This window comes from Anguilla rostrata, chromosome 7 (assembly GCF_018555375.3).
Source record: "Anguilla rostrata isolate EN2019 chromosome 7, ASM1855537v3, whole genome shotgun sequence".
Classification (NCBI taxonomy): Eukaryota; Metazoa; Chordata; class Actinopteri; order Anguilliformes; family Anguillidae; genus Anguilla; species Anguilla rostrata.
The window spans coordinates 30486795-30497709 of record NC_057939.1 but is presented as its reverse complement, the minus strand read 5'-3'; the positions used below and the strand labels follow the sequence as shown (position 1 = coordinate 30497709).

Here is a 10915-nt window from a genome sequence, read left to right as displayed (position 1 = left end):
GAAGCCAAGGATTCAACTCCACACCAGGATAATGTATGTGCTGTGATCCCATCTCTTGTAAACCTCCCTCCTTTCCCGCTGTCTAAATAAAGTAAATAAATGTAAGGGTGAACTCTTCGCTCTCCTTAAATATTTTATACAGAGTATACTCCAAGAGAGGCAGAGGCATTATCCTATACATTGAGGAAATGCAGTATATAGAGGTGGAATTAGAGGAATGGATAGGGACGTGATTCTGGGGACACATAATTTTCAGCAGTCTGGTCCTGAGGTGGAAACACATGGGGATGTTGTACTAGCGTCCCATTAATAATACCAAATACTGCTTAAATCCTGACTGGTTATTTGTTTGCTGAGGGAGAGACTGGCAGGAGGTAGGGGGGCTTCTGGACCAATGAAGAAGTAGCGAGAATTGAAGTTGTGAGAATTTTCAATGAGTTCAAAAGAAATAGTGTGATGCCACACATCAGCTGACAAGAAACGCATGAATGGCAGCAGCAAGAAAACTATTTATATTTTAGGTTTATTTTTCCATGCCAACTAATACTGGTGCTAAAAAAAGATTTGAGAGAAGAGAAAAGAGCAGAGAGTGAGTGAGAGTAAGTAGGGAGAGAGAAAGAGAGAGATAGATCTCAACTCCAAAGAGATTTAATTTCGGTTGAATTAATCACTATGATTAAATGATTATGTGAAATGCAGATTGTCAACAGAACAGAGGGAGGAAAGAGTGAAGGAGAGAGACAAGGAGAACAACGAAGGAAAAAAAGTTGGTGGGAAAGGGGATTAGAATTAGGAGGAAATAAGGGGTGAGAGAGAATGTGAGGGAGAGACAGACGGAGAGGGAAGCAGCAAGCATGAGGCAGATGGATGTGTTTGTCTTTTACATCCCTTTGTGTTATGAATAAATATCACAGAATGTTGAGAAAGGCTGATTGAACACAATCTCACATTACAACCTCAATACACAGATTCTTTTACTCCTCATACCTAAACGCAACCAAACAGTTTAGAGGGGGTGCAAGTGCAATTTAATATGCATGCATTTGCATGCCCTCACACGTGTGCATAGACAGGCTTACTCACACACACATGCACACATATTACATTGTCCTCTGGTCTCCCATTCTGTTCCTGTAGTCTGTCAGGGTTTAAAAATAACTGAACAGACCCACCGAGGGATCCAGACACCCCCAAACAGATGAAGCCCTACCACCTCACCCCCTGTCCCGCTTGCTCGCGTCATCCCATTGACGTAGGGCTTGCACCTGGGGCAGACATAGCATCAAGCCAGAGTCTCACACCTGCTATGCACACAAACACCTGCAGGTCTGTTTTCCATGAAGTAATAAGATGTCATATTCCTCTTTATGGAAAAAACTGAAATATAATTTCAGTTTGCGAAAAGAGCAGTTCAGGCAATGGAAACTTTTTTGATATTTTGGAAATGGAATGTGGAATTTCTAAATGTTCGAAATTTCTTTCTAAATGGTGTTCTGTAGCATAATGTTTGACAAAATGTAACTTGGATGGCTACATACACAACACCATTTCACTGATACCACAACACACGTAATCCCCACTCTTCTAGCTAACACAGCATGTATATGAACCATAGGTGGACATGAACATTAGTGCCTTACTCATTTACTTAGTGCTCATGATTATTAGTGTCCTTACTGCGGCTGCACATAAAACTATATTTTGTCATCTGTTCATAACCATGTGCGTGTGCTACTTATGTATGAGACCATGCTTATGTCTGTGATGGTGAAGGAATACACAAATATGCAGTAATCTCACACCTCTCCCTCTCTCTCTTTCTCTCTCATTCTCTGTCTATTTCATGTTAGGCACCACACAAAGGGAATGAATAACTGCCATTTTCCCAGCTATCCTTTTCCATCTCTCTCCCTATTCCTACACTCCCATGCTTTTGGTGTGGTCAGTGAAATCCACCTCTACCCTTTCTCACTAGGAGCTTCGTTCTTGTATTTTCCTTTCCAAATAAAGGAAAGAGTGTGAATTAGTATGAGTCAGACTGATATGTGCGTACGCACACACGCACATGCACACGTCAGTGGCGCACAAAAATACCCAAAATACACCACACAAGCCCAGCAAAGTTCTGACAGACAGCCCCCACCATCTGGGACAGGGGAAGAATGCCCAGACTGTTTAAATGTAACTAAAAAGGAGAGAAAAATAGAAAGAGATTGAGTAGGAGGAAGAGAGATGGAGAGAGGGAGGGACAGAAAGAGAATGAGACATGCAAGATGACTGTGTCGTGGTTTGGGAAAAATTATGACAGGAACACAAAAAGAAGCAGGCAGCCACACAAATGACAAAGGACAGGGGAATGAGAAGGAGTGGGTGAGAAAGAGGGAAATTGAGGGGAAAGGCTGGAACAATGAGCCGTGTAACAAGCATGCATCCTAGTTAATATTTCCCCTAATTACCAGCATACCTCTATCATGTTTGTGCAAACTCTGATCTGTGAGAGGTTGAGCAAGCAGAGAGAAGGATAGAGAAACAGAAGAAGAAAAATATGACTGCATAAACGGAGCTAGCATAGGGGTTGTATCAGACCTGGGTCAAATCATTTTCTTTACCCTTAGAAACTGGTAAAATTCCTGAAGATTACATAGAAAAAACCTACATGTGTTTTCACAGATTTTTCAGTGTTTTAGATATGTCCTCATTTTTATTAAATTCTCTTGGATCTGCAGGCATATTTTAATATTTCACCAACATGTGAAAAGACAAAGTATTTCAAATACATATTTGACCCAGGCCTAGCCTACATCTGGCTCAAATGCAAACAGGTAGAGGAAATACAGGACAAGAATGAAGCGATAAAGGAAAACAAAGCTAGGCCTGAAAAGATAGACAGTAAAAGAGAGTGGGGGTGTAAAACAGGGCTTGGGGGTGTAATGCTGGCCCCACATGAGAGGATAATTGGGCCGATTTTGTGCCCGATTCACTCTTCCCGACAATCACGGGGCGTTCCCGATTCGAGGCTGGTCTGAACCAATTATCTGCCCAAATGACCCTGTAGTGTGAGGGGTTTACTGACATAATCTTAATGTTACCGACTGGATCGGAGTCTCCCGAATCTCAAATCGTAAATATCAAACATGTTTGATATTTATGACTTGAAATCCTGTTGTCTGAAAGGAACAGCGATAGGATATGGAGCAGAAACCCGCAATAGCCAATGAGAGCGAGCTGACCGGGAAGCGTCACCAACCTAATTTTTTTTCGGCTTGCCGAAACTGAAGTTCTCTGCGGACGAAATTGTTTTATACTCAATACGGTTAGGCATCTGCACATAGCAACAAAAGTATCAATATTATTGTATTATGTATATATGTAATTATTGTAATGTTGCCGGCAGTGTGGTCTCCATGAAGACGGGGAATCAGAAAAAAAAAAAAAAGTCCCTGGAATCGCCACTCTGAAATCGTTTAGTATAAATGCCAAGTGTGTGGTCCTGCGTCTTGACTGAATCGTCTGGTGTATGCATTCTTATGATTAAAATATTAAAAATCGGTTAAATTTGTTGTTAAGTCTGTGGTTGTCGTGTCTAGGAACCGACAGAATTCAAAGTCCAATCTTTAATTTGTAGAAAACAACTTCATGAGGGAAAAGACACCACAGCAGCAAGCTCTTCAGAAAAGTTAGACTTTATTTGCACAGGTGCACAAAGCCGGATCAACTCTGCAGAATTGAACCTCGATTGTCAGTTTTACATCCATTTTATACACTGTGCTCCCCATAACTCCCCCTAACACATTCCTTAAAATACCATCTGACCTTCTTGGCACCACAATGATTTCTGTTCTTGGGTCCACCTGACCTTCTTGGCACCACAATGATTTCCTGTTCTCGGGTCCACCTGACCTTCTTGGCACCACAATGATTTCCTGTTCTTGGGTGATAACGTCATTGTGGAAAGTTACCCCAACTTTCCCTTAAAAAACATTAGTCTTTATTCTGTAATTTTCCATTAAGAATACAAGTCACAGCCTCCTGTAATTTTCCATATTCAGGTTACATAGGGGTCACTGTAAAATATTAGTCTTCTAGCAGATTTATTAGCAGTTGATCAGTTTGAAAATATAAGTGTATGATTAGTATTTGATTAATGTTTTCTGCTGAGTGAGTAAGTGTGGTTTTTTTTAAGCCTTCTGCATTCTTTTGCTTTTTTTATACAGTTGATACTGTGGTTTCTTGCGTTTCCATAAGCTCAGCTGCAACTAATGATACAGCTTTATTGGATTACATATTGATTATATGAGTGAATAGTCATATGTGGTGTACTTTTACCATGGAGCATCGAGAGTTTGGAGGAACCAGTTTGATCAACAATGATGGGAATACCCTAACTTTGACATGTGACGTCATCACAATCATGGGGAATCTCAAAATTTTCCTACATGGTCTCCCACGTTTTTAAAATCGGTTAAGATTTGAAAATCCTCTAGTGTGCACCAGGCTTAAGACAGAATGTACGGATGGTGTCGAATACAAATACCATTACAAATACCAACACTCAAATAATGCTTTCTCTCCAAATATTTTCTCCTCCCAAATTTTGCAAGTATTATTCAAATTCTGATCTTTTTTCACAACTTTTTGATGCGATTCGCCAAGAAGTCAGCACCAAGTTTCTCAATTACACACACCTGCAGAGAGACCCCGAGTGAGAGTTTCTCTTAACACTAGATAGGCCAGAGCAATGCCATCAGGCCTTGGGGACTTCAAAATCAAAATTACTTCAACACTACAAATGATATATTCAATTAAGGTTTATATGTATTGCGCTTTTTACAGAGAACTGTCACAAAGACACTTAACCCGCTGGGGTCGAGAGCTCCGCCGGCGGAGCTCGACAAGATGGTAAATGGACTGCATTTATATAGCGCTCTCATTCGCCAGAGCAGTTAGGGGTTAGGGGTTAGGTGTCTTGCTCAAAGACACTTCGACATGCCCAGGGCGGGGTTTGAACCGGCAACCCTCCGACTGCCAGACAATCGGTCTTACCTCCTGAGCTATGTCGCCCCCGATGAAATTATGAAATTAACTTTCGTTTCTATTTGGATGATTAACTTCACGTGCTGTTATCATACAGACGCAACAAAAACATTGACAGAAACCTTAGAATCACGACTTTCCAATGCATCCATTGGCAGATAATATGAATTGTTTTAAATGTTCTAAATTTGATTAATTAGATCATGTATGCTTCGTTAAACTTTACTCATTACTATGTGAATTTCACTCAGCAGGAAGTCCGCCCAAATCGCATTCACATGTTAACAACAATATAATTACTCTCCATAGAAGGAGACTAAAGGAGGGGCGATGCGAGATCCATGTGAGAAATGCCAAGTCTGCGAAAGCGGGATAGAATGTCAAACTGTCACCTAATTCACTTCTTTTGAGGTGAACATTTCGTTTAATTTTGGAAAATGGTTCGTCCGGAAGCCGACACTGATGAAGAGCGGTGTAATTTCGAACAGCGAACTGATCCAGCTGAGGATCAACTTCATGCGTAAGTATATTTCTTATGATCATATTGGTAAATATGTGTACTGTATTGCAACGTATCTGTGTGTTTGTAGGAATATCCAGCAATATGCGCGTTTGTAAATTCCCACACTACGAACGATTCAAACTATTGCATCTCAAAATTATAGGCTAGGATCTCTGCGTCTGGTTGTGTTAGAAGTATCAGGTAGACTGTATGTTTTTCGATCATATTGCTAATAAATAGCCTGTGGCGTGGCTAAGATTCTAAAACTGATGTCCTCGCACAATCGATATTAGCATACTGCAAGTAAATTCGGGAAATAGCTATATAATAACCACTTAGCTAAACAGACCTAGCCTACTTCAGATTGAGGCATTGTTATTGACGAGTTGCGTGTAGTAGAGCTGGAATAGCAATGTTTATTTAGTTTAGCTAATGTTGTTTCGTTGATAGCTTGCATTATTTGTAAATGTGTGCTGTATTACATTCTCTGTGTGTTTGTAGGAATATTCAATAATATGCGCACTTGTAAATTCCCACACTACGAATGATTCTAACCATTGCTTCTCAAAATTATAGGATACCTCTCTGCGTCTGGTTGTGTTTGTTTGGTTCTTTGTTTGTATATGATGTAACCATGTCACATTTCCTAAGTTTTGTTTTCATTAGTTAGTGGTTTGCCCCTTTTTTGTAAAGCACATTTAATTTTCACCTGTTGAAGGAAATGTGCTATATAAATAAAGTTTGATTTGATGTCACATTTCCTAACAATTTTGTTTTTATCATATTTACAGAGATGCTGATCAGGAAACACGGGCTAGTTCACCACTAGCTAAGAGGCCACGCAAGCGTTGCAAGAGTACACCAGTCTCATCTCATCTTCCATGCGTATAGTTTGCTTCAATAAATGTTCTGAAAATCAAAAGATGTCTTTGTTTCTGTCTTCTAAATGGCTCACTGAGTCTTTGTCTTAGTGGTGGGGAGGCATGCGGCCAGGTGTGAATAGCCTACTTAGCTGGCAGGTCGTCCTACCCAATGCATATTCATTACAGAAAGGCCATTTGCCCTCCCATTCTCACCTGGTGTTGAAAAATAGTAGTCACAACACTAACTTTTAGCAATGTATTTTATATTTCTCATTGGATTTGCTAAAATATTTTGTCATCTTTTGATACCCAAGACCTTGATGAACACATTCCAGTGACCAAAAGTCTTATTCACAATTGTTTAGTGTGTTTTATTACAACATTCCTGTGCATGTTCAAAACTACTGTTTACAGTTTGTGTGTTTTTAGAGCAGTTTACAATCCACACATGATTATGACCTACTTACTGCTGCCATATTCTTGTAGCTGAGTTTGTGCTGAAAACAAAGATATGAAACACTTTGGAATCACTGTATATAAAGTTGATGAAATTTACACAAATGTCAGCGCATCGCAGAATCACCAGTGTGCCTCATTTTACCCTTAGACCCCAGAGAGTTAACAGAGTAGCAAGACAAGAGACAGAGCAAAAAAAGCAAACAGATCAAACACCAGGCCTGAACCCCTAAATAGCAGGTACATAAAGTAAAAAAACTCCCAGTTGGGAGAAAACCCTCAAACGGTGGCAAGAAAAAACTCCCCAATGGGAAGAAACCTGGCTATAGAGGGTAGCCCATCCTCCACTGGCCAGCCTGGTGTAAAGTAGCAGAGAGCAAATAAAATGGGTTGAACAGGTTACAGCTGAGGTGAAGGCTAACAGGAATAGTAGAAGACCAAATGATACAGTTAGTAGTGCAGTTTAAAGAGCCGTATGATGGATCTGGAGCTTCAGACAGCATTAAGGCATGGGCAGGAGAGGAACACCGCTGAAGCAGTCCATGGCCATTGAGCGAAGGACAGGACTGGAGCGATCCTGTGGAATCAGGCCGAGGAAACAGGCTGGAGCAGTCTTTGGACTCAGAGTGAGGTAAGGGATGGGAGCCCCATGGAAAGAGAAAGAGAAACAGAAGACAGGATTATGGTCAGCTAGACACTTGATGCTAAGCTAAGTAGTGTGTAAGCTAACTATATATATGGTAAATGTAAATGGTAAATGGACTGCATTTATATAGCGCTTTTATCCAAAGCGCTTTACAATTGATGCCTCTCATTCGCCAGAGCAGTTAGGGGTTAGGGGTTAGGTGTCTTGCTCAAGGACACTTCGACATATATTTTTTATTTATCCTTTATTCAACCAGAAAGGTCCCATTGAGATACAATCTCTCTTCTGCCATGGAGTCCTGGTCAAGATGGCAGCAGAAAAATAAGAGTTTCATAAAAAATAAAAAAATAAAAACATACCAAAAACAAAACAGAACAGAACATCCATCCTCCTCCTTCTAAGACTTTTCTATGTGGGCTTGAAAAGTTTTACATTTTTTAAATTAGAAAAAAATAGACTCTAGAAATACAGGCAATTTCTTTACAAAACCTCCCTGACAGACAATAAACAGTGGCTTTTACTCGGGTGTTAACGTGTCCCTGTCTACTCCAGCATGCTATTTAGCAACTGAATGACCGGCACTTTGATAAAAATTTCCCAATCAAGCACTATCAAACCTAATTTCAAACTTTTAGCATAGCAGGGGATGTTGTGTCTCCCCATCACTCTAGACTGCTCCCAGCTCATGTACAGGAGCTTGTCTTCACAGAATATAACTTGGGGAAGTTTGACTAAGAGCATAATAGCTAAAGATGTATTCCACTCAGGGAAGCTTTTTCATAAAAAATGAAATGATCCAAGCTTACGCAAATCAAACATGGGGCTTCAACAAGGGGGACAAAAAAGTGTTAAACGAAAAACAAAACATGTTAGCTTTAACATTGTGGGTTTTTTTATTTCATTATGTTCATGGCATACTTTAGTTCATAATGAAGATGAGGCCCTATTCTTTCAGTTATAAAAACATTTTCAGTTTACCTAATTAGCAATTGAAAACCTGAATCGAATAACGCTCTGATTACACAGGTTCACAGTCTATAATAGTACAATAATCGCAATCGCTAAGCCCAAGTTGTCATGGTTCTGTCTTTTTGTTTCTCTTTTTCCTTTTTTGGGCCGCCAGATGGCGGTAGTCTTGTTCCTTTTCCCTGCTTAATTGTTTTATTGGTTCCAATTATTCTATTATTGTTTTTCAGTTGTGTCTAGTTATCCCTTCCCTCTGTGGTCTGATTGTGCATTGTGCCCTCCTGTGTCTTGTTAGGGTCTAGTCTATTTAAGTCTTCTTCTTCCCTGACTCGGGTGCTGGTTCCTTTTGTTTTCGCTTGTGTTTCCTTGTGTCTTGCCTGAGCGTTTGCCCGTGTTTCCCCGTGCCTGTTTTTGTCCACCTGTTTCTGCCCTGCCCGTTTAGCTTCTCTTTGGATTTTCTGTTTTTGAGTTTTTGTGATTAAAGTCTTTATTCCCCTTTTGGAGTTCTTGGGTTTTTTTTAACTCTGCATTTGGGTCCATTCCCTCGCCAATCCGTGACACAAGTAGCCAATCTATCAATTCTAACAATCAAAAGCGGCAGATGGAAACCTAACACAACCTAAAAACACAAAGAACAGTTACCACACAGGGAAAAGTTTAAATCTAACGCGGTATGTAATTAGCAAATGAACGCAGATACTTCAACTCTAGCGGGATGGATTTCGGCAGTTCTACACACATGGACGAATTATGCACTTACTACCTAAACTGCGAGTTAGCAGGACTAATATAGCGTCGCTCCGAGTGTACCTAATTACCAATTGAAAACCTGAATCGAATAACGCGCTGATTACACGGGTTCACAGTCTGTAATAGTACAATAATCGCAATCGCTAAGCCCAAGTAGCCAATCTATCAATTCTAAGAATCAAAAGCGGCAGATGGAAACCTAACACAACCTAAAAACACAAAGAACAGTTACCACACAGGGAAAAGTTTAAATCTAACGTGGTATGTAATTAGCAAATGAACGCAGATACTTAGCCAACTCTAGTGGGACGGATTTCGGCAGTTCTGCGCACCTGGAAGAATTATACACTTATTAAAAGCAAGTTACCTGTTGCTAAACTGGATTATTATTAATGTTATTGTAAAACCATGACTTTGATGCTTTAATATCTCAACATTAGCAGTGCCAGTGATTATAATTATACAGCTTCAGGTTAAACTCTACATGCTTCTGGCTTTAGCTACGACCATTTCCAGTTTTTATCCAAATATAAATACAGAATTTTGTTGGTTGAACAAATGCAGATACAAATGCAAATAGTGGCATCTCCTTCCACCCCTAATATAATATGAAAGAAAGAGATAAAGAAGGAAAGATGGAAGAGAGGTAAAAAGAAGGAAAGGCAGAAGAGAGGGTGCCATGTGAATGGGAGTCATGTGAGAAATTAGCAAGGGAGTGATTATCTTCTCAAAGAGAGAGAGAAAAAAGGAGAGGAGGAGAGAGGCGTTATGAGGCATACTACTGTTCTATAATGTGTGAGAGAGTGAGGAACAGCACAGTAAGTATACACCATATTTCAAACACAAAAATCCAAATGAGTTTTAAAATTTTGCCAAGTAGCAATGGGTTCAGCAAATAAATATCATCACCCTTTTACTCATTCGAATGAATCTGTTCGATCATGGCTTTGGCTTCATCAGTACCCATGTATGAAGTGATCTAATATATCATCTGTGTTTTTTTGCCTCATAACTCAATAATTAATTGTTAAATCAAGCCCAAAAGTATTACTAATGGTTCAAACCCAAATTTAACAAAACCATAATGTTATGAAGACAAATGTGTGTATACCTATGCATGTGTGTGTATGCATGTATGTGGGGTTATTCTGTGCGTGTGTGCATAAGTGTGTGCATGTGTGCACGTGTGCACGTGTGGGAGTGTGTGTCCTTCTATGGTTTCCATTTGTCACTAATGTGTCATTATCTGTGCGTATCTGTTGTGGAGCAGATTAAAAAAAAACACTGATGGTTGACTCATGAAATCTGGTATAAAGTGTCATTTTTCCCATCTCCCTCCCTCCCTTTCTCCTGCCCTCTATCACTCCTTCTTCCTTGCCTTTCCATTCATTCCCCCCGTGACTCATCTTCTCATCACTGTACCCCCTTATTCTAATTATTCTCTCCTTAATTTAGTTCAGTAATTATTTGCATGGAGAGAGAAAAGGAGGGAGAGAAAGGCAGAGATAGAGGGAGAGGGAGAGAAAGAGACTTTACTTTAAAAAGTCTCTCTATTCAATTGTTGAAGAGCATAACAGGGATTACCAAGAGAGTTAAAAAAATAAATAAATAAAAAAAAGAAAAGATGAAAATACCATCAAAATAACTGTAAAATAAAGAAAATACATTTAGAGAAATTAGATAAATTTAATATGGCAT

The 10915-nt window shown here is 39.7% G+C and overlaps 1 long non-coding RNA gene across 1 annotated transcript in view; it reads right to left on the bottom strand.

Annotated features, from left to right (window-relative positions):
* Window positions 1–3667: 3667 nt before the first annotated feature.
* Window positions 3668–10915, bottom strand: part of LOC135259558 (uncharacterized) — a 355375-nt gene continuing 348127 nt past the window's right edge. Inside the window, exons 2-3 of the long non-coding RNA XR_010331321.1 lie at window positions 3901–4432; window positions 3668–3813 (exon numbers count right to left, since the gene is read on the bottom strand). This is a non-coding gene — a long non-coding RNA (uncharacterized LOC135259558). The remainder of the gene's footprint in view (window positions 3814–3900; window positions 4433–10915) is intronic.